Raw genomic sequence first — 20498 nt, 5'->3', positions numbered from 1 at the left:
CCTGGCTAGAAGCCAGCACTTCCGATCCTCGGTTCTGAGCATCTTCCAGGGTGATGTATTGTTTCTTTGTCTCAGAGGGATTCTCTGTGAGGGTTTCTCCTGTATGTTCCTCTGTTCTGAAACAAAAAGGTGTCCTACCTCCCTGATCACTCCTGAAAGTAGATGAGCTCTAACATAAAGCCAGAGTTCTTCCCAGATATAGTTATTCTCTTCACTTCTGGAGGTATTTCACTGAAGACCAAATTGTTCTTGGGCCATAAACTTGCTTTAAAAAGAATCTGAAAGTTATATAGTAGGTTTGATTTGAAAATATGACATTCATTTTAAAAAAAAGTTGGGGGAGATAAGATTTCCACCCCATTTTAAAGTGGTTTTAAATAATGAAAGCTTAAGAATAGGTATCAGAATTCTGGTGGGAGCCCCAGGTAAGGACATACTTAAAGCTTTGACCATGACCAGAGCACCTTAAAAAACCAAAGACTCGGGCTTCCCTGGTGGCGCAGTGGTTGAGAGTCCGCCTGCCGATGCAAGGGACACGGGTTCGTGCCCCGATCCGGGAAGATCCCACATGCCGCGGAGCGGCTGGGCCCGTGAGCCATGGCCGCTGAGCCTGCGCGTCCAGAGCCTGTGCTCCGCCATGGGAGAGGCCACAGCAGTGAGAGGCCCGCGTACCTCAAAAAACAAAACAAAACAAAAAAAAACCCCAAAGACTCAACTGACAAGGTCACCCTGTAGGAATTCTCGAGACTGTGGCAGATGTCTGTTCTTCATACCACCTGCCTCACCCACCACCTGGGACCTCCTGAATTAATTATCTCAGAGCACCTGTGTTGTTCTTCACATCTCTGTGCCACCCTGCATTCCACTGTAAGGGAGAATCAACAACAGCACTCTAATGATGGGCTGAAGGGCACCCAGTCATGTCCCCACCAGCCAACTGTCCCAGAAAGATGGGCTTCCCAGACTGACATCCTTTCTCGGCATTTTTCACTCAAACACCTGCCCTGATCATTTGGCTTGAATTCCCTTGTCCTTTCACAAACTCAAAATAATCCTTTTGAAATAAATTATTCTCAGGAAGCAACTTCCTGTAGAATTCTAGAATGATCAAAGAATGGGAAAGACCACCAGAAAGATCGTTCTGATACAGAGTCTGGAAGCCTGTTAAAAACTTATGCCAAAGCTGTCGTTTGTGGTCTTTGACAAATCACTGAACTTCAGCGGACTTCAGTTTTCTTACCTCTAAGCCCAGATAGCCACCTTTCTGCCCTCCTCCAATACAGGTTACCTGGAGCAGTGGTTCTCTATTCCGGTTGCAGAGTGGTGTCATCTGGGGTACTTTTAAAACACCGATGCCTTGGTCTCATCTCCCAAGGATTCTTGTTCAATTATTCTGGGCATATTCAGCCTGGGCATAGGGCATCGTAGAAGCTCTCCAGGTGATTTTAATATGCAGCCGTGTATTGGGGGCAAAGGAGGTCTCCTATTTGCTTCTAATTCAACTCTGTGCTGCAGCTGTTGCCTGTTCCCATTCTCAACCTCACTATGGACCACCACTCATGTCACATGTCATGGATGTCACCCTCTGGAACTCCTAGACCTCTTTTCTCCTCTACTGGAGCTGCAGAATAAACATAGGGAAGGCTCAATTGACTGTTACAATCCAGTTCTTTGATTTTTGCCTACCACCACATCCATGGCCAGATAGAGATATACTGAGAAGTTACTCTACCTAAAGGAAATTCAACACATACATTTTAAATTCGGGATGCACATTAAATATGACTATGCCCATGATCACGGGAGGAAAGTCAAACAGTTAAACCTATTACAAGAGGTTGGTTTATGGATATACTATTATTCCTGGGTTTATTCCGAAATTTGCAATGACCTGTGATCCTCTAATGATTGAACACCTCTAGATAGTATCTGCTCTCGAGTTTTGTGCAGCTCCTATCAGTTTCCATTACCTGTCTCATCTTAGCAGGTAATTAAGTCTGCAACACTCTCCTTCCCTGCCACCTGCCCTCAACACACACACACATATACAAGTCTAATCTCCTAACTGCTGCAAGGTACTCAACAAAGTTGTAATTACGCCATGAAAATAGCATTCCTTCTTTCGGGGCAAAGCGGTAACAGTGTTTTGTTTTTCCTCACATCCTCAGTCTGTGTACCGAGGTCCCACCAATGACTAATAAAATGACCCACTACACGACCGTCTACAACATTTAAGTACACATACCCACAAAAGCTTTAAATGTCAAGGTTTTTTTTTCCTCTCTCTTTTGCTTCTTTTTGAGATTAAAGTTAATATTTGGATAGATCCTTCTTTTATTCCCAGTGCACATGGCAGTGTGAGTTTTATCCTATCCAAGAAACCTCCCAGACGTCAGAGGAGACGATATTTTTTTCCTTTTAGTTATACCTAAAAGAAACTGTCATTTAATGTGCTCCTATTATATTCCAGGCCCTTTATTCATCATCTTATATAATCCTCTTAATAACTCCCATTTCACAAACATTGTTATTGAGGTTCAGAGAGATTCATCAACTTGCCCAAAGCCACACAGCTGTTGTGGGTAAAGAAGACAATTTAGATGATACAAACAAACTTTCTTAACACTTCACGGAATGGGCAGTCTCTATGCCCAGGGGTCCAGAGAACTGTAAAGTGGGGCGGAAGGCAGGGAGATTTTTATGGTATAAAGAACAAAGAATAGGAAGTAAGTATAGAGCCCAGAGTTGCCTTGGTGTTTGGACATTGGCTGGCTGGATATGCTATCAAGCAGAGCGTTTACAGGGACATTAACGTTATCTAAGTTCTGGTTTGCTGACATGGCACACTGGGCAGAAGCAACTCCATCCTGAGCTTAGAAATGTATATCCACACGACTGAGTGAAAGATGAGCAGTTCAAAACCAGCAAAGCTGATCCCAGACTCCCCACTCTCACCGTTAAGTCAAAAAGTCTTACCGATCTATTAAAAGGAGTACACATTACGCTGCAGCCATTCTGGGGACAGAAGTGTACTCCAGATAAACGGAAGGTCATGTTAACCTGTCTAGTAATGGCTTGGTATTTGCTCACCTCTTTCTGATACTCAACAGTTAGTTACTTTTACTCACTTAGGCACCAATCTTGGCAAATCTTGCCCCTTTGGAGCCATTCTGAGAAAGTCATGCAGAAGTGGTCTTTGCAAGTGAAAATAGCCACTACTTCTATCATCATAAATACCATCTATTGAATACTTACTACTTACCAGCACTGTGCTAAATATTTCACGTGTATCATCTCATTTGCTCTTCCTAATAATGTTGGGACAAATCATAGTTTTCTTTCCATCTCTCATTTTACAAAGAAGGAAACAGAAGCTCAGTGAGGTTACCTAATACGCCTGGAATTTCACAGGTGGAACAGATCCATCTAACCCCAGAACCTTTCCACTACAGAGCCTTTGAAGGTTTACAGTGCCCCTAAAACACATTATTTTTGTGGCAGCCTTACTTTTTGCCATTTTCTTCCTGCCAGAGGTTTTCAACTCTGGCTGCATATTAGAGTTACCCCATCAGATTTTGAAAATACAGATGCCAAATACTCAGTATTTTGTAAAAGTTCATGGGATGGTGCTAACCTGGAGCCAGGGTTGGGAACAAGTGGTTTCATTTAATGCCAGCAAATAAATCAGGGTCACAAGATGGGGGAGAGGCTGGAACAAGTTTCTTCAGCCCAGTGAATGCAAAAAGGGTTCATGGCCTCTTTGGTTCAATATATAAAACCCAGAAATACTTTTTACCCCATATGCCCTCGGGGATGTGTCAGTTATTAAGTTTGGCCTCCAAGTTCCACGCACACCCTTCTTTGCTGCTTTGTGATTCTAGAGCTGGTCTCTGCGAGGTTCATTTCCCTTTGCCAGCCATGCCATGTTAGGCTTTGCCAGTAGAGGGCGCTGGAGGGGCGTGGAGGGTTGGTGAAGGAAGAAGAGTTCTTTTGTTCAGTCAGCAATCCAGCACATCCTTGCACATCTGGCCCCCAAGGCTACACCACACCTGTGGGGTGGGCAGTTCCCAGGGTTCCAGAACAGCCTCCAGCCAGTTTCCTCATTGTTTCCTCAGCCAGGGTGTTGCTCCCTCTTGCCACAGTGGTTAAGTCTCAGCCTCGCAGGTTCTCCTTTAAGAGGAAAGTCTCTTGTCTGTTCACCCTCCCCTCGGTCCCAGGGATGGAAGCCCTTCTCTGCAGGGTTCTCTTTCACCCTTCCAGTAAACGATTACCCAGGAAACAATTCTTCAAGCTAAATTTTCCCCGTTTAGATGACTGCTGTGGTTTCTCTTTCTTTCCTGAACCCTGACGGCTACACTGGGTTACGTCAAAAACTTGTGTGCAGCGTCCATCGCTCTCTTTATAACCAACCCTGCTGCCAGATCACAAAAGCTTTGCACAGGCTCCCCTGTGAAGCCTGGATAAGCATGTCCCTTTTATACAAATGACAGATGTTGTATTTCTGGAAACAGATCTCATGGGTGTTGTAGGAATATGGGGATCTATCTCAATTGATGATTTTGGTTAACAAAAGACTCCGTGAGCTGCGGACTTCTTTGTGACAGTTAACACTGGAGCTTTGCTCTGCTTCCACTGCGTTATCACAGTGGTAGGAGAATTCAAGTGAATTAATTGCAAGCTACCTATAATTAGGAGACATGATTTCCTGACAACTTCATACAGAGGATATTTACATAAGATGAGTTACCTAATATATAATTTATAATTAGTTTTCTATGTGACTTAATAATAATTTATATAAGTAAATGCTTATCCTTTTATGTTTTATATTGATGCTGGTGATTGTGGTGGCAGTAGGGGAGAGATAAGGAAGTCTTAATCATTTTCTCTGTGTCTCTTTTTATTAGGGTAAACTTATTGGAAAATTTTCATAAAGCTGGTGTGCTTCAAATCAACAATGATCACAAAACTTGGGTGGGGACTCCCGGGCAAGGCTTGTGTGAAGATTCTAGGGGAAGAGCAGGGTTTCCACTGATTCCACTTATTTTTATTCATTCCTCCATTTATTGAGTGTCTACTATACACCAGACATGGTTCTGGAAGTTAAAGATGCAGCAACTTGTAAAACAGAAAAAAGTTCTGCTCTCAAGGAACACCCATGCTAGTACTTAATTGGGCAGAGCCTTGGAAAATCAGTCATGGCCCCAACGAACCTCGGGATTGACTTTCAGGCAGGACAACACTTGTGCCCACTGCATCTGGCCCAGCACATACTTAGGAGGTAGATTCAGTCACTGGTCCCAGGAAGTGCTCTCTGTGCCTGGGGTACCAGCTCCAATGCAAGAGCCTTTGTGTCTGGAACGGATGCCTTAATTCCTCTTCAGAGAAGGGGTTCTCTTCCACATAGACTCATTTTGCAGAATGCCTCCACAACAGATGATGAAAGCCATACCTGAATTGAAGTGAAAAATAGACACGGTCATAAATAAGAGTATAATGAACTCTAGAACCAGAGGTAGGGGTGGAGTGGGGGAGAGATGGAAGGAGGCAAACGACTTAGGAAGACAAATTGCTTCCATCCAGTTGTCTTTCTGAGTCTCACAACATCCCTGAGGGGTAAACAGGCAGAGAGTATTATTATGTTATAGAATGAGAAAACTGGGGGGAAAGGGACTTTTCCAAGGTAATGCAGTGAGTAAAAAGGGGGTCCCAGGTTTTCTAAGCCCAGTGTTCTCTCCATTGCACCAGGCTACTTTCATGATGATTGACATGGATAATTGCAGGAATTTTTTTTTTAATGTAACATAAGGTGATGAAGGATAATGAGGCAGAAGTGAAAGTAAAATGGAACCAAATATAGAGACAGATGCACACCCCTCCTTATGACTTTGATTAAGTCACTGTTGCAAAACCTTCACGTGAAGAAAACAACTTGGCAGATCCTTTCTAAACATTTACCAGCACGAACAGAATCATATGAACCCACAGAACTTGCGTTGGCTCTTACTTGCCAGCATGGCATCGTGGTGCTGGCATCTAACGGCACAGAGGCCGCTGAGGAAATACCAGTGTGAGGGCTGCATTTTAGCCAGGTTTCTGCTTATCTACAACCTGATTGCCCCCGGAGCTGAGCCTGTCCTAGAGCCCCTGGTTGCCCAGTGTCACTCCCCCATCATCCTGCTAAGTCAACAAGTACAGACGTTGTCCTAGGGGCAAAAAAATGTGCCAGAGTTTTGCTCAGGCACTGCCTTGCTATATCCTCCTGGTATGTCGGGCTCTAAGCTATCTCCGCCCCATTCTGTAGCGTCTATAGGGTGATGACCTCCTCTCCCACATCAGTTTGCAGCCCACTGCCACTCCTATCTAAGTGGGAAAGAAAGATGAATAAGGGGGCCTCTAGGCTGCCTGCAACCACTCATGTCACCCTCACCAAACCCATCCTTGGCCAGTGAGATGCTCTCAAGGCACACAGATGGCCAAGGGGACTGAGAACATACACGGGCTCTAACCATCAGAAGATGAAGCTCCGGGCTTTGTCTAGCATCATCGCTCTGGCAACCTGCTGTCCCTTCCATGCCTCCGAGCCATGGTGGCTTTGACCTTCCAGGGTAAACACTGGAGAAACAGGATTCAAAGGAGGGTTTGCACAAATGATTGACAGGAGAGGAACAGCAGAGGTAACAACTCACTTGGGAGAGAGACCCTCCCAAGAGAGTTTGGGGAAAGGACTGAATGCTTCGCTACACAATTATGTAAGTCTTGGCAGAGGGAGAATAGAAGGAAACCAAATGTAGACACAGATGAACACCTTTCCCTGTGATTAAGGTGCCCTTCCCAGTAACAGAGCAGAAATGAACAAAACAAAAACACGGAAAGCCAAATCCTCCTCTCCTTTTCCACACAAAGGCGAATGGCAGACATGGGTCAGGCCTCTGGTTTTTTTTTTTTTTTTTTTTTGCAGTACGCGGGCCTCTCCCGTTGCGGAGCACAGGCTCCGGACGTGCAGGCTCAGCGGCCATGGCTCACGGGCCCAGCCGCTCCGCGGCACGTGGGATCCTCCCGGACCGGGGCACGAACCCTTGTCCCCTGCATCGGCAGGCGGACTCTCAACCACTGCGCCACCAGGGAAGCCCCAGGCCTCTGTTTTTGATTTCGACCTCTGTCTTCCTTCTTAGTTCTTTTCTCTAACATGCCTCAGGCTTCACTCCATCACCCTGGAGTGAGAATCCCCGGGAAGGAAGTTGACAGGCGTTCTCCACAGTGGCAGGGTCAGACGGACCCAAGACCTCAAAGGAATGCTTTGCAGGTTAGTGTCACCCTGCCTGCCCGCGAGGAGGTCAACCCAGCTCTCCCCTCGGGGTGCTCGCCCTTGGCGTCTTGTCTCCTAAAAGCAGAGGAAGCCGCAGCAGGGGCCTGGAGGCGCGGGGCCCCGCGTGCCTCCCACGCTGGCTTCTCCCTGTGCAGGCTGGACCCTTGCTCCCTTCGATCTACATTACCTTCCACATTGGCTCTGCCAGCTGGAGCAGAGCCCTGGTTTTCAGGCTCCAGTTCATACAATGTTTTCCGTCTTCTGCCATCTCCATCACAGAGGGCGGAAGCTTATTCCCTGGCATCACGTGGTCAAGTAACAGGCGTCCTGGGCTCTCATCACAGCACCTACAGCATCCCTTGGGGCCTGGGTCCCGGCAGGCGGCGATCAACCTATAATAACTCCCTAGTGTTTTCCCAATTACCCCAAACCAGTAGGTCCAACGCAGACTCCACGCTTAGTCTTTGCAATTTAGATGCCCCAGGTAGCTTCCTGTTTGGATGGTTGAGAAAGGAAAATAACAACCTTGTTTTGCTCGTAGCCGCTGCAGTGGGTGTTCCAGTGTCCTGGGGCTTAATAGCCTGTGTCTCTCAGACATATTTAGTGCCCTTTCTCTCCTCTCACAAATGCAACCCCTTCCCGGGGGGAGCCTGGCGGGGCTGAACCATCTGCATGGGAACAGAACAGAGCCGCAGCTGAGGGCCCAGGAGCTGCGCACAAAGAAATCAGGACAGCGGAAGCAGCGGCCACGGGAGCTGGAATCAAGCCTGATTCTGACATCCCTCCGCCCCCGCCCGCGCAATAAATAGCGCCTTCAGCGGAACAAGCCCTTTGTGAGGACCGACCAACGGTGTTTCCACCACAGCCCCTGTTAGGCCAGGAGTTCATTGTGCACGACGAAACGTTGTCTTTAGACGTTCATGCTGCAGTTTGAGTTGGTGCAAATCAGCATCACCCAGTTCCAACAGAAGGAGAAACTGAAGCATCCCCGGTTCAGGGACGTGCCGAGGGGGCTCAGCTCAGCAGTGCTCCGGTCCTTACACTTTGCAGTAGATGTTCTGTTCCCAGCACGTTGCGGGGCAGCCCGCTCTATGTAACTGCATCTCAGGGTCTCCTTGTGGTGGCGGAGGGGATGGATGGGTGAACCTGACCTGTGGCTGACTCCAGGACCCCAGTCCTAAGGCTGCCTACTCAAAATAAGGTTGAACGGCCCGGAACTTTGAAAACAGACAAGATTGCATCCCCCTCTGCTTCTGGGAATTCTCCCTCCTTGTATTCCATTTCCATTCTCCTGTGCATTCGGGCTTAAAGCCTGGGTCATCTTCGACTCTGTGTCCGCACCCCGACGTGGGTCAGTTGCCATGTTCTGTCAAATCTGCTTCTGGAATGTGCCTAAAAGCCTCCTCTGCCGGCCGTCGTCCCGGTCTGGCCCTCCGGATCTCCCCGGGACAATGGCAGTGGTGTCCTGAGGGCTCCCCGCCCCCGCTGAGAGCCCCTTCTGACAACCCCCGCTTCAAACCCGCTGGCTTGCCTTCCAGAACCGTGCGACCCACGCTGTTTCCCAGCCGAAGCCACCGCGGCTCCCCACTGCCTGCCAGTGAAGCGGGACCGCTCCCCTGACGTCATGGCCTGGCCTCCGTCTCTTGCCTCCTGTCTAGCGTTACGATACACAGTCCGAGCTGAAGCCCACTGGGTTATTTCCTGTTCATCAGTCACACCCGGTACCGCCTGCTTTCGTGCAGAGATTCCTATGTATACCCCCTGTTTAGGAAAAAGCCCTCTTGTGTGTCACCTCTCCTCTACTCTGTCACTGAACACTTCCGTGACCGGACGTGTGGGTTCCCCATTCATCAAGTCAGCTGAGTGCTCTACAGTTCAGCTCAGTTCTGTTGCTATGACCTGGGGACAGCATCAGCTCCCATAGGCTAAGGGCTCAGTCCCACAAGTCTGTCCCCTCCCTCCACTTCAGATGCCAATTGTAAGTCCAGGTTGTCACTTATGCTTCTAACTGACCAGCTATAAATCAGAGGTTCCCTCCTCTGGTTCAGTTAATTTGCTAGGGTGGCTCACAGAACTCAGGAACAGTTTACTTACCAGATCACCAGTTTATGATAAAAGGATACAACTCAGGAACAGCCGGATGGAAGAGGTGCACAGGGCAAGAGGCCACTGTCCTAGCGCCTCCGCGTGTTCACCGAGCACCGTTGTTTAGGGTTTTTATGGAGGCTGCTTTTTTTTTTTTTTTTTTTTTTTGCCGTGTACGCGGGCCGCTCACTGTCGTGGCCTCTCCCGTTGCGGAGCACAGGCTCCGGACGCGCAGGCTCAGCGGCCATGGCTCACGGGCCCAGCCGCTCCGCGGCACGTGGGATCTTCCCAGACCGGGGCACGAACCCGTGTCCCCTGCATCGGCAGGCGGACTCCCAACCACTGCGCCACCAGGGAAGCCCATGGAGGCTGCTTTGTGTCGGCATGACTGATAAACTCATTGGCCATTGCTGATGGCCATTGCTGATGAAGTCAGTCTGCAGCCCCTCTCCTCGTCCCAGAGGTGGAGGCGAGGATGGGGTTGGTCTGAAAATTCCAAACCTCTAGTCACAGAGCTGGTTCCCATCCTGCGGTTATCTAGGGGCTTTGCCAAAAGCACCTCATTAACATAAACTCAGGTGTGGTCGAAAGGGACTTGTTATGAATAAGGAAAGACACCTTTCTCTCTCTTATCACTTAGGAAATTCCAAGGATTTTAGAAGCTCTGTGCCAGGTATGGGGATGAAGACCAAATATGTTTCTTATTATAAATCACAACATCCTACTTCCTCTATCCCATAACATGCCACCTCAAATGTCTCCTCTTTCTTAAAGCCTTTGCCAGTCACCCCGACCATGTATCCTCTCTTTCCTGTGATGCCCACAACTTAACGCCACTTGTTTCCTACCTGCTCTCAAAATCACAGCTGGGTTGGCAGGTCCACTCACTACTCCAGGGTGTGAGCAGGGGCTCAGCATAAAGTATAGGTGGAAACACGGCTTGTTAAATTGAATGGAAAGTTTGGGGGCAAAAAATGCAATTTTGCCTCTTTTTTATGTCTTTATCTTCCCTTTCATCTCCTCTTTTCCTTCCTTCCAGCAGACATCTGAGCATCTACTATATGCCAGGTAAATGCTTGTTGCTAAAGATATAGCAACGATTAGACTTGACAAAAATACTTTCTCTAGCGGACCTTAAGATCTAATGAGGGGAGGTGAAAGATAAACACGTGAGAGATTTAGTTCGCTGAATGGTAATTAGTGCTGTGAAGAAAAGTAGAACAGGAAAAGGGGGAGAGAGTCCGGGGGGGTGACCAGGAAGACCTCCCAGAGATGGTTGCATATGACCAGAGAGAAAGTGAGCCATGAAGCATCTTAGGGAGGAGCACTCTGTTCACCTACAGCAATAAAACAGCCAGTTATTTTACCAGCAAAATGGGTTTATTCAGGAGATGGCGACCCACAGGCAAGTTTGGTAAAGCTAAGGAGAGGAAACTCTTTTATAGAGGAGAAGGGGAATTTGGGAGGGGCTGTTATAAACAAAAAGTCCATTGGAGTAAACTGGGAGTTCGAAGTAGACTGGCTTTTCATTGACTGAGCTGTTGCCAGGGGAGGAGAAAATCTTTCTTCCTCCTGCTGGCAGTAGTGGCATCATTTCCTGCCAGAGATGCCTTGGGATCTGTATTGATTTCCAGTGGCATGCACGTGAGCACTGCCCCTTCTGGCCTCTCACTGCATTTTAGTGAGTTTTCCCTTTGTTAGTTTTCACAACTCTGTGCACAAGGAATGGCCAGTGAAAAGGCTCAGTGGATGGAATATGCGTGGCGTGTTGGGGAAATGGCTGGGTGAGAAGAACGGCGAGGAGAGAGTTTGTGTAATATTCTCTCTTCCCTTCTACCTTCACTGTCTTCTAAGAGAGGTTCACCATCATGGCAGTATTATTATCAGTATTATCAGTGCCAATGACTTAGACTGGTCAAACCCTAGCACCCTTTCCCTGCATCCCAGCCAGTCGAAGGCATACCAGCCCTGGCTATGTGATACAATAAAGGGCCTATGTTCTCTGAAAAGTCCTCATTTACCAGTTAATTGTATTGCTAACATAGCATTTGGATAGCTGCCTAGCTTTCTCTAGCTATGGAATTCCGCAGGCCGTCCCTGTGACCGGTTCCCAGGTGCAGAGTATCTGGATGCAACGAGAAATCAGATGGGAACAGAGAAATTAAAGGGAATGGCAGAAAGCCCTGCAGCTAGTGAAGGGCAGTGAGCACATTCATAACCTCCAGAGAACGTGCAGTGGTTGTGTCTGACTGAGGTGGGATGACCACACCCGCTGTTTGGACACAGACTGCTGCTGGGTTCCCATGTTGACACCTGCCGGGGGCCAAATCTTGTTATAAGGGAAGATCTCACTGGTGGCCTGCCGTCCCCATGTTTCTCCTGACCTTTGACTCGCCTGGATGTATCTTTACTTCCAACCTCTTTCACACCAATGGTTCTGGTCCAAAACATCACTGTCTAGGTAGGTCTGGTGGCCCAGAGCTCCGTGTCACTGGGTCAGTCTGTGCAGGGTCTCCACGTCGGCACTCCTGGCAATGCCGGTTGGACTGCAGACAGCCCTGCTTGAAGTTTACGGTGCACACTGTCTCTTAGGTTTAAGGATTCCTATCTGGCCCTCAACAGAGACCCATACCTGAGTTTCCCACCTCATTGCAGCAGCAAGGTTTCTCACCTGATGGAAAGTAGCCTTGAGCCTTTTCACGTTTGCCTTCATAATAGCAGTGGTCAAACTATGCGTAAAGATGTGACGCGGAACCCTTGTGACGCACAATCATCACGTGCTGGGGGCAGGGTGTCGCTATTCTTATCCCATTTTATAGATGAGCAATTGTTACGTAAACAACCATGTAATACTCTGAGGTTCCTTGTGTTTATCATTTCCATTATTATTAAATGATTGTATGCTTCGGGGTTCTTTGAGATGAGAAAAAATTATAATTATTCAGCACTTACTGAGTACCGGCTGAGGGTTAGGTACTTTCCATTTTCAGGTTTAATCACACAGTAACGCTATGAGGTAGGTATTCTTATTCTCATGTTCACCGTGGAGGAAACAAAAGCTCAGAGAGGTTAAGGAGCTTTTCCACAGCTACACAGCTAGTGCATGACAGAGATGGAGGTCAGGTCTGTCTGACTTCTCAGCCCATGTGCTCCTGCAACACCTACCGTTCCTGAATCTGGAGAAGGAAGACACCTCCCAGTGGAGGAGCACTGAAATTCCAAGTCAATATGAAAAGCATCCTGCTGGGGCTTTGGAGTGAATGGTCACCCTAGCAACCGGGCTGCTTCCGTGGAGTGTGCCAGCCTGGAGGTTACTGGGGGTTACTCCAGGGGTGGGCAAGGCAGCTCTGGGTCCAGAAACAGATTATAAGAGTGAAAGACAAAGGAGCACGGGAGTTCAGAGGCAAGGTCATTCGCTCAAAAACTCAGGGTCATTCTGTTTCATCTCACTGAGCCTCAGGTAGCCCTGATGGGCAGCTGCTCTCCCAGAGGCAACCACAGCAGCACCTCTGATCTCCTGCACGTCCGTTTCTCCTCAGCCTGACTCAGTCTTACCGGTGCACAAAGCAGCCAGGCCTCTCCTGTGTGGAGAAATGCGTGCCCCTGGGGCTAGGTCCACGCTCAGCTGTCATCAGATCTCTTATTTCCAGACAAGTCTCTGGAAAAAGTGTCTGTGGAACGTGGCTCACACGTATTGAGAGGTGATGAGGCTCCATTCGTGGAGCCGAGTGACTTGCATTTCTTTTTTTCTCAGTTTCTCACAACTACCCAGTGAGACAGGAACTGTAGGGGAATAAAAATTGCCACCCCAAAATGCCTCCTTAGTGTGCGGGTTATTTCAAGCTGAAAAGAATCAAGGCCCAAAAGGCTCAGGAAGAAACTTTGACCTTTCCCCTAACTGCCTAAAAGAATTTAGACAGAAGGCCTGTCCCTCCAAGAAAGCTGTCATCAGAGGGATCTGCAAAGAATATGGGTTGGATGAAGTGGGGAAACTCGGCCGGGCCCCGAGATCAGAGTCACGCTGTGTCCCGTTGTCTCTGCAGCCCCCGGCAAACACTGGTCTACCAAACATTTGCTTTTCCATCTTCATGTGAACCGCCTTCCTCCGCTCTGAGGTCCCAGACCACTACCCCCAGCATCCTCTTCTGTCTTTGGCCAGAGATGGTATTTAAGGTGAGGGTTTTAGCCATTTTGGTGAGTTACTTAGTTTTCCTGGGTCTCCCGGGTATACACGTTATTGAACTTCTGTCTGATTTTCTCTTGTCAATCTGTCTCATGTCAATCTCATTCAGAGATCCCACCCCACCCTGCCCTAAGAAAAACCTAGAAAGGTAGAGGAAAATCTTTTTTTTCTCCCTGACAGTTCTGTTCTCATACCCATTTCATGGACTGGTAAACTAAGACTAATCTCAGTTAAAATAACTTATCAAGGCCACACAAGGAAGAAGTGTCAGAGTCAGGAGTCAAACTCAGGTTATCTGAGGATGTAAGTTTTGGAAGAGAAGGGATTTTCATTTTTATTCTGTTGTTCACGGAAACACCCATAGGTCTTAGATAAATGCCCCAAACAGAGTGGACATTTGATCAATATCAGTTGAATAAACAAATCTGTTACCAGAGTCTCCTCCTTAATCGCGATGGTGTGCTGTCCACTGCTGCCTCTCCCACCACTGCAATGCTGGGCTGCCCCTTCTTGCAACCTGACTCCCTCCCTCCCTAGCCCCCGACCCTTGGCCTCACCCTTGAACTTGCTCTGAGCAAACCAGTGACCGCTTTCTGGGCTCCTCTACGTTATTTGACACTGTTGAAAATTTCTTATTGAAGGTCTTTTCCTTTGTGGTGTCCATAATGATAATCCCTGGCAATTTTCTTCCCATCTTTCTGGCTGATACTTTCAGGACTTTTTTTAAAAAATTTTCCTCCTCTCCAGCCCACCTCTTAAATATTGCCTTTAGCCCTCTTAATTTTACTGCATGTGTGCGTGCACGCACACACACACAGACACACACACACACACACACACACACACACATTTACATCTAATGCTTCAGCTGGAACCAGAACCTATAGTTTCCAAATCTGTACCTGTAAGCAGACCTATGTCCAAGCTCCAGAATAACATTTCTGCCTGCCTGTTACATGCATACCTGGGGGGCTCTTGGTGGCTTCAAGTTCATCCTCTCTAAACTAGAACTTGTTAATTTGTCCTCCATGCCTGTTCCCTCTCCTGTACCCCCTATATTGGCAAATGTCACTATTATTGCCCGGGCTACCCAAAGCAGAATCTGGGAGCCACTGTCCACTCCCTCCACACTGTCACTCACTCTGTCCACTCTCCTGCTAAATGGCTCTCCAACCTACCCCTGCCTTCACCCCACTTCCTGTGCTGGTCACCCTGTTTCACCCCTACTCCACACATCATTGCTGCTTTCCTGAAACATTACACCATCTGTGCCATTCAATGGCCAAACACTCTTTGTTTTTCTTGTTTTTTGGGTTTTTTTTTTTCAGTACGCGGGCCTCTCACTGCTGTGGCCTCTCCCGTTGCGGAGCACAGGCTCTGGACGCGCAGGCTCAGCGGCCATGGCTCACGGGCCCAGCCGCTCCACGGCATGTGGGATTTTCCCGGACTGGGGCACGAACCCGCGTCCCCTGCATCGGCAGGCGGACTCTCAACCACTGCGTCACCAGGGAAGCCCCACTTTTAACGACTCTTTTCCAAATAAAAGAGTTGGTAAGTTAGTAACTAAATGAAGGAATGAAGAGAAAAACTGAATTCAGGGATCTATCTACCGAAGGTTGCTTAGTCAGTGTGATACAGAAGAGAAAAGAACCCAGGATGGGTGAGCAGTTTGCCTCAGAGCAGATGACCTCTCCGAACGTAATTATATTTCTTTTTCAATTAGAATTGTCTTACCTAATCCTCCAGCAATCCTGTAGCTGGGTTACTTGTAACTCAAAAGGGAATATGTCATTTAACTTAAGCTCGACCGTGTGTAATTAAACAGCAGCTTCGGTGCGTCTTATTTCCCACGCATATCAGTTAGGACACTTTTTTTTAGAGATATAAAGCTTGGACCAGTGACCTGGGAGAAGCAGGGAAGGACTGAGTCATTCACGTATTCCAGCCAAGGGAGGCCGTGAAGCACATTGGTTAGAGTGGTGTTTTTCAGCCTGTGAGTCTCAACTTATTAGGAAGTTGTGAAATCAATGTAGGGAGTTCTAACATTTGTAACGCAATAAAATACGATAAAATGTAACCAAAAATACCGAAGAACGTTGCTTGTAGCAAAGAGAAGTATTCGTCTGCAGAACTTTCACTTCAGAGTTGTGTGTATCTGTCCTAGGTGGTAGTGTAATATTTCTTGTTCTGCACCATTGTTCGAAAGTTAGAAAACACTGGTCAAAATTATGAGCTTTATTAAATATTGTTGCTGATTAGCTCTGCTGCCAGCACCCTGAGCGACCCTGGACAATTGTTTAACTTCTCTAAATCATGGTTTTCTCTTCTATGAAATGAGAATAATAACACTCACTTCCTGATGTTATGATGAGGATTAAATGTGTTAAACATGTAAAGAAAGTACTTAGAATAGTGCTTGACATGGAGTATGAATTATATGGTTTTTAAAATTATTATTGTTATTATGGTCTCTCATGAAGAACTGGACTGGGCTCGAACTATTTAACCTCATAAAAGAGAGAGAATAGATATGCAGGAACGCTGGTTCACAGTTGTCTATCAGTACAAATCCACGAGAGAAATAGAAAACAATTCTCTCGTTGTGCTGAGTCATTAATTCAATTCGACAGACATTTACTGAGCATCTACTGCCCAGCCCCCGTGCTTAGGAGATTGGATTCTTTATTTGTACTGTTCCTACTGGCAGGAAAGCACTAAGCAAGCCTGAACCAGAATACCAAGTTGTGGAATGATGGTCCTTGCCCTTAAGCCTAGTGGAGTAGCTGAGATCCAAGAAGAAATGTCTCACTAAAAGGCAATATGTAATAAATACTATATTAATGGTATAAATTGTGCCACAAGAGAGCAATGAAAATAACTTCTGGCTAAAGGCATCAGCATGTGGGAAAAGGGGAGGAACAAAGGAGGATCCCTTTGAGAAAGGACTGGAAGAATGAGTGCTATTGAAATGAGAGAAGACAGAAGAAAAATTATCCTGAGCCAGGAAAGGACACACTCAAAAGTATGGAGACGAGCGACTGTGTTGCTTATTTAAAGGAGCACAGCCTCTGTCATGAGGACTGTAAGACGTAAGAATGGAAGCAGAGGGAGAACTGGGTTGATGCCTTTGACTTTGTCATCACTGATAAGTTCGTCTTCTCCGGATTTCATTTCCAGCGTCCGAGCACCTCTTCCCATCCTCCCAGCTCAACTTCTCTTCTTCTACGACCCCTGCAGCAAAACTTTGACCTAGAGTTTTCTGCAATCCACTGACCCTGCCACTTCTCCCACGCATCTTCTCAGTCCTATCTATGGCCAATCATCATCATCATCACACTCATTCCCTCCCCAACATCATGAACTCCTTTGCCCTCTTCCCTCTCCAGGGAGCTTGCCAGCAGAGCCCGAGGCTGGTTAAACCGAATTGTCTACCTGCTCTGTGCCTGCTCCCTAACTGATGAACTCTGAAGAAAAAGTACACACTGTGCTGTCCCACCTTAAATTCATGAGCGTGAATTTCCAATGGCACTCACCATGATGGGCAAACTTATAGCACTTCCATAGCATCTCTACTCTTGCAATCCCCCAAACTACTATTTCACACTTAATCCATAGAGCCAGTGCCAACAATTGTTTTATCACTTATTAGTTATATGGATTTAGTCGCAGCATGCCTCAGTGTCCTCATCTGTAAAGTGGGGTTAATATGGAATCCCCATAGAGGATTTTTATGAGAATTAAATGAGTTAATAGATGTAAAGCATTTATATACTGTCTGGCACGTAGTAACCTCAGTAGAAATATTTGCTATGATTATTGTTCTTCTCACTCATTAAAGACCTTATACCCTTTCCTCTTTCCTATTCACTCTTTTTTTTTCACTTAAAAAGTTTTATTTAAGAGAGAGATTCGTAATTTTTTATGGGACAGTTTTACGTATAGTATAAAATTATTTCACTGATAATTATTTTATGAACATTCTGATCAAAAATATATTTAAGCTTTTTCGACACCTGTTCTTATTCACTCTTAATGACCTTACCTCAGACTTTATTTGGGCATACAAGCAATTGGACAGCAATGCTGTCTCCCTTTCACCAAGTCCACCATCCTTCTGGCACCAGTATCTGTGCCTTTCACCCTCCCTCCTGGCCCTTATCCAGAATCAAGCCTTCTCTTGGGCTCTGGAAACGTCTGCTCTCACCTTCAAGGACTTCCATCCTTCCACTTCCTGTCCTTGTATTCTTTCTTCAGCCTAACCCTTCTAATCCTCCCATTCCACTGAGACCACGTGTTGCCCCTGTTTTCATCTTACTCTCCGTCTCAGCACTCCACACAGCTGATCACTCTCTCCATTTGCAAGCACTTCCTTTTCTTGGTTTCCATGATACCTCACTTTCCTGCTATTCCTTCTCCCTCACTGGCCTGTCCGTCCTTCACAGATAACGTTATCGGCTCTTCCTCTTGTGTTCAGTTCCAACTATCAATGTGCCGAAAAGCTGGCGCCAGGCCCCCTTCTCTGTTCTACCCAAACACTCTTCCTGGCAACTTCACCCAGCCTCGTGGTGTTACCTACACTGAGTCCCCCCTTCATCCTAAACGTTATTTCAGTCTTTTACTCTTTCCAAACCTAGATACCTATGTCAAATATTTATATTTATTTATTTCACCTCTTCGCTGGAAAGTTTAATAGTTACCTAAAACCTAAGATGGTAGAAAGAGAACTTCAGATTACCTACCCCTGTCACCCTGCTACTCCTTGAAACTCCCCCAATCTCAGTACATAGCATTTAGTTGTTCAACCCCCACATCTATAAAGTAACCTTGGTTTCTCCCTGTCCTTCACCACCACACCTAAATCATCGAGTCCTGTCAGTTCCATCATCAAAATGTATTCCAGACCAATGCACTCCCCTCCATCTCTACTACCCCCACCCTGGTAGGGCAACTCATTCCTACCATTTTTGCCCTCCTTTTCAAGACTCCTCCAATCGCTTTTCCCATTCTTATCACACTTGGAATAACACAGAAACTAACTCCTTTGCCTGACTTTCAATTCCCAAACTGACCCGGGCCCTGCCTCTCCCTACAGCCTCATCTGAGACCATCTTCCCCTGGATCATACACTCTAGCGACACTAGCTTTCGTTTTGTCCCTCAGACTTTTCAAGCTCATGGCCACCTTCTTGCTGTGTTCCCTCTGCCTGCAATGTTCTTCCAGCAGTTGTCACAGGGCTGTTCCTCCTTGCCCTTCAGACCTCAGCTTAAAGGCCACGTCCTCAGTGAGGTCATTGGTGACCACCACCTAAAATAGCATTAGTCGCTCTATCATTCATTTTATTTTAGGCCTCTGCATGGCATTTATCTCATTATTATTCACTCATTCATTCACTCAAGTTTTATCGAGGTATGATTGACAAATTGTAAGATATTAAAACTGTATGTCATGGGGTTTCCCTGGTGGCACAGTGGTTGAGAGTCCGCCTGCCGATGCAGGGGACATGGGTTCATTCCCCGGTCCGGGAAGATCCCACATGTCGCGGAGCGGCTAGGCCCGTGAGCCATGGCCGTTGAGCCTGCACGTCCGGAGCCTGTGCTCCGCAACGGGAGAGGCCACAGCAGTGAGAGGCCCGCGTACCGCCAAAAAAAAAAAAGTGTACATCATGATGATTTGCTGGACGTATACATTGTGAAAGGGGTCTCCCCATCTAGTTAATTAAAACACCCATCACCTCACATGCTTGCCTTTGTGGAGGGTAAGAACATTTACATTCTACTCTCTTTTGCAAATTTCAAGTCTACAATGCTATCTACTATTGTCACCATGTTTTTTTTTGTTTGTTTGGTTTTTTTGTTTTTTTTTTTTTTGTGGTATGCGGGCCTCTCACTGCTGTGGCCTCTCCCGTTGCGGAGCACAGGCTCTGGACGCGCAGGCTCAGCGGCCATGGCTCACGGGCCCAGCCGCTCCACGGAATGTGGGATCCTCCCGGACCGGGGCACGAACCTGTGTCCCCTGCATCGGCAGGCGGACTCTCAACCACTGCACCACCAGGGAAGCCCTGTCACCATGTTTTACATTAGATCCTCAGACCTTATACATTTTAGAGCTGAAACTTTGTTCACTTTTACCAATCTCTTCCTACTTCCCCAGCCCCAGCCCCTGGCAACCACTTTTTTACCCTCTGTTTCTATGGGTTTGACTTTTTTAAAAAAATGCCATGTATAAATGATATCAGTATATGCCTTTCTCTGTCTGGCTTACTTCCCTTCATGTGATGCCCACTAATATATTTATTTTTTAATGTCTACCCTTCCCTCTCCTCCCCACTGGGCAGTGGGCTCTATACACCTTCTGTCCATTCACTACTCACCGTATGACCTACAACGGCCATATTCTAGGGATTAAGTACACTTCTTGCTGCATGAGAGATGAGAAAATGGCTTTGGGGTTTCATAATTTAGGCTTTGGGGGGCAGTGATGTGGTGAAAGGGGTCTCATTCCCCTTCTTCTTCAAAACCCCAGGCTGATCTCTGACAGACCATGTTCACAGAACCCCAGTCTTTCATCCCATCACACAGCCTTTCTTCTCTCCCAATACTCTTCACCTATGTGGTTTCAACTGCCTTCTGACAGTCCCTGATCCAATCCATTCTACATGCCACCATCCATCCTCTTAAAATGCTGCTGTCACCATATTGCTTTCCTGCCCCAAATCTTCATAGGTTTCCCACGGTTTACAGAATGAAGTCCAAAAGCCTTCACCTGAGGCAAAGAAACTTCTGCTATGCCTACGAAAGCTGCCTCTGGATATAGAAAGAAATGCTAAATGTTTCCGGTCCAGCAGCTGGAACACTCTGAGATGAATTATTTCTCCCTTTGTAGCTCAAGTAATTTCTCAAACAGTGTGGCTGAAAATTCAAT

This window comes from Leucopleurus acutus (genome assembly GCF_964270905.1).
Source record: "Leucopleurus acutus genome assembly, chromosome: 11".
In the NCBI taxonomy this organism is placed as follows: Eukaryota; Metazoa; Chordata; class Mammalia; order Artiodactyla; family Delphinidae; genus Leucopleurus; species Leucopleurus acutus.
This window is presented reverse-complemented; position numbering follows the sequence as displayed.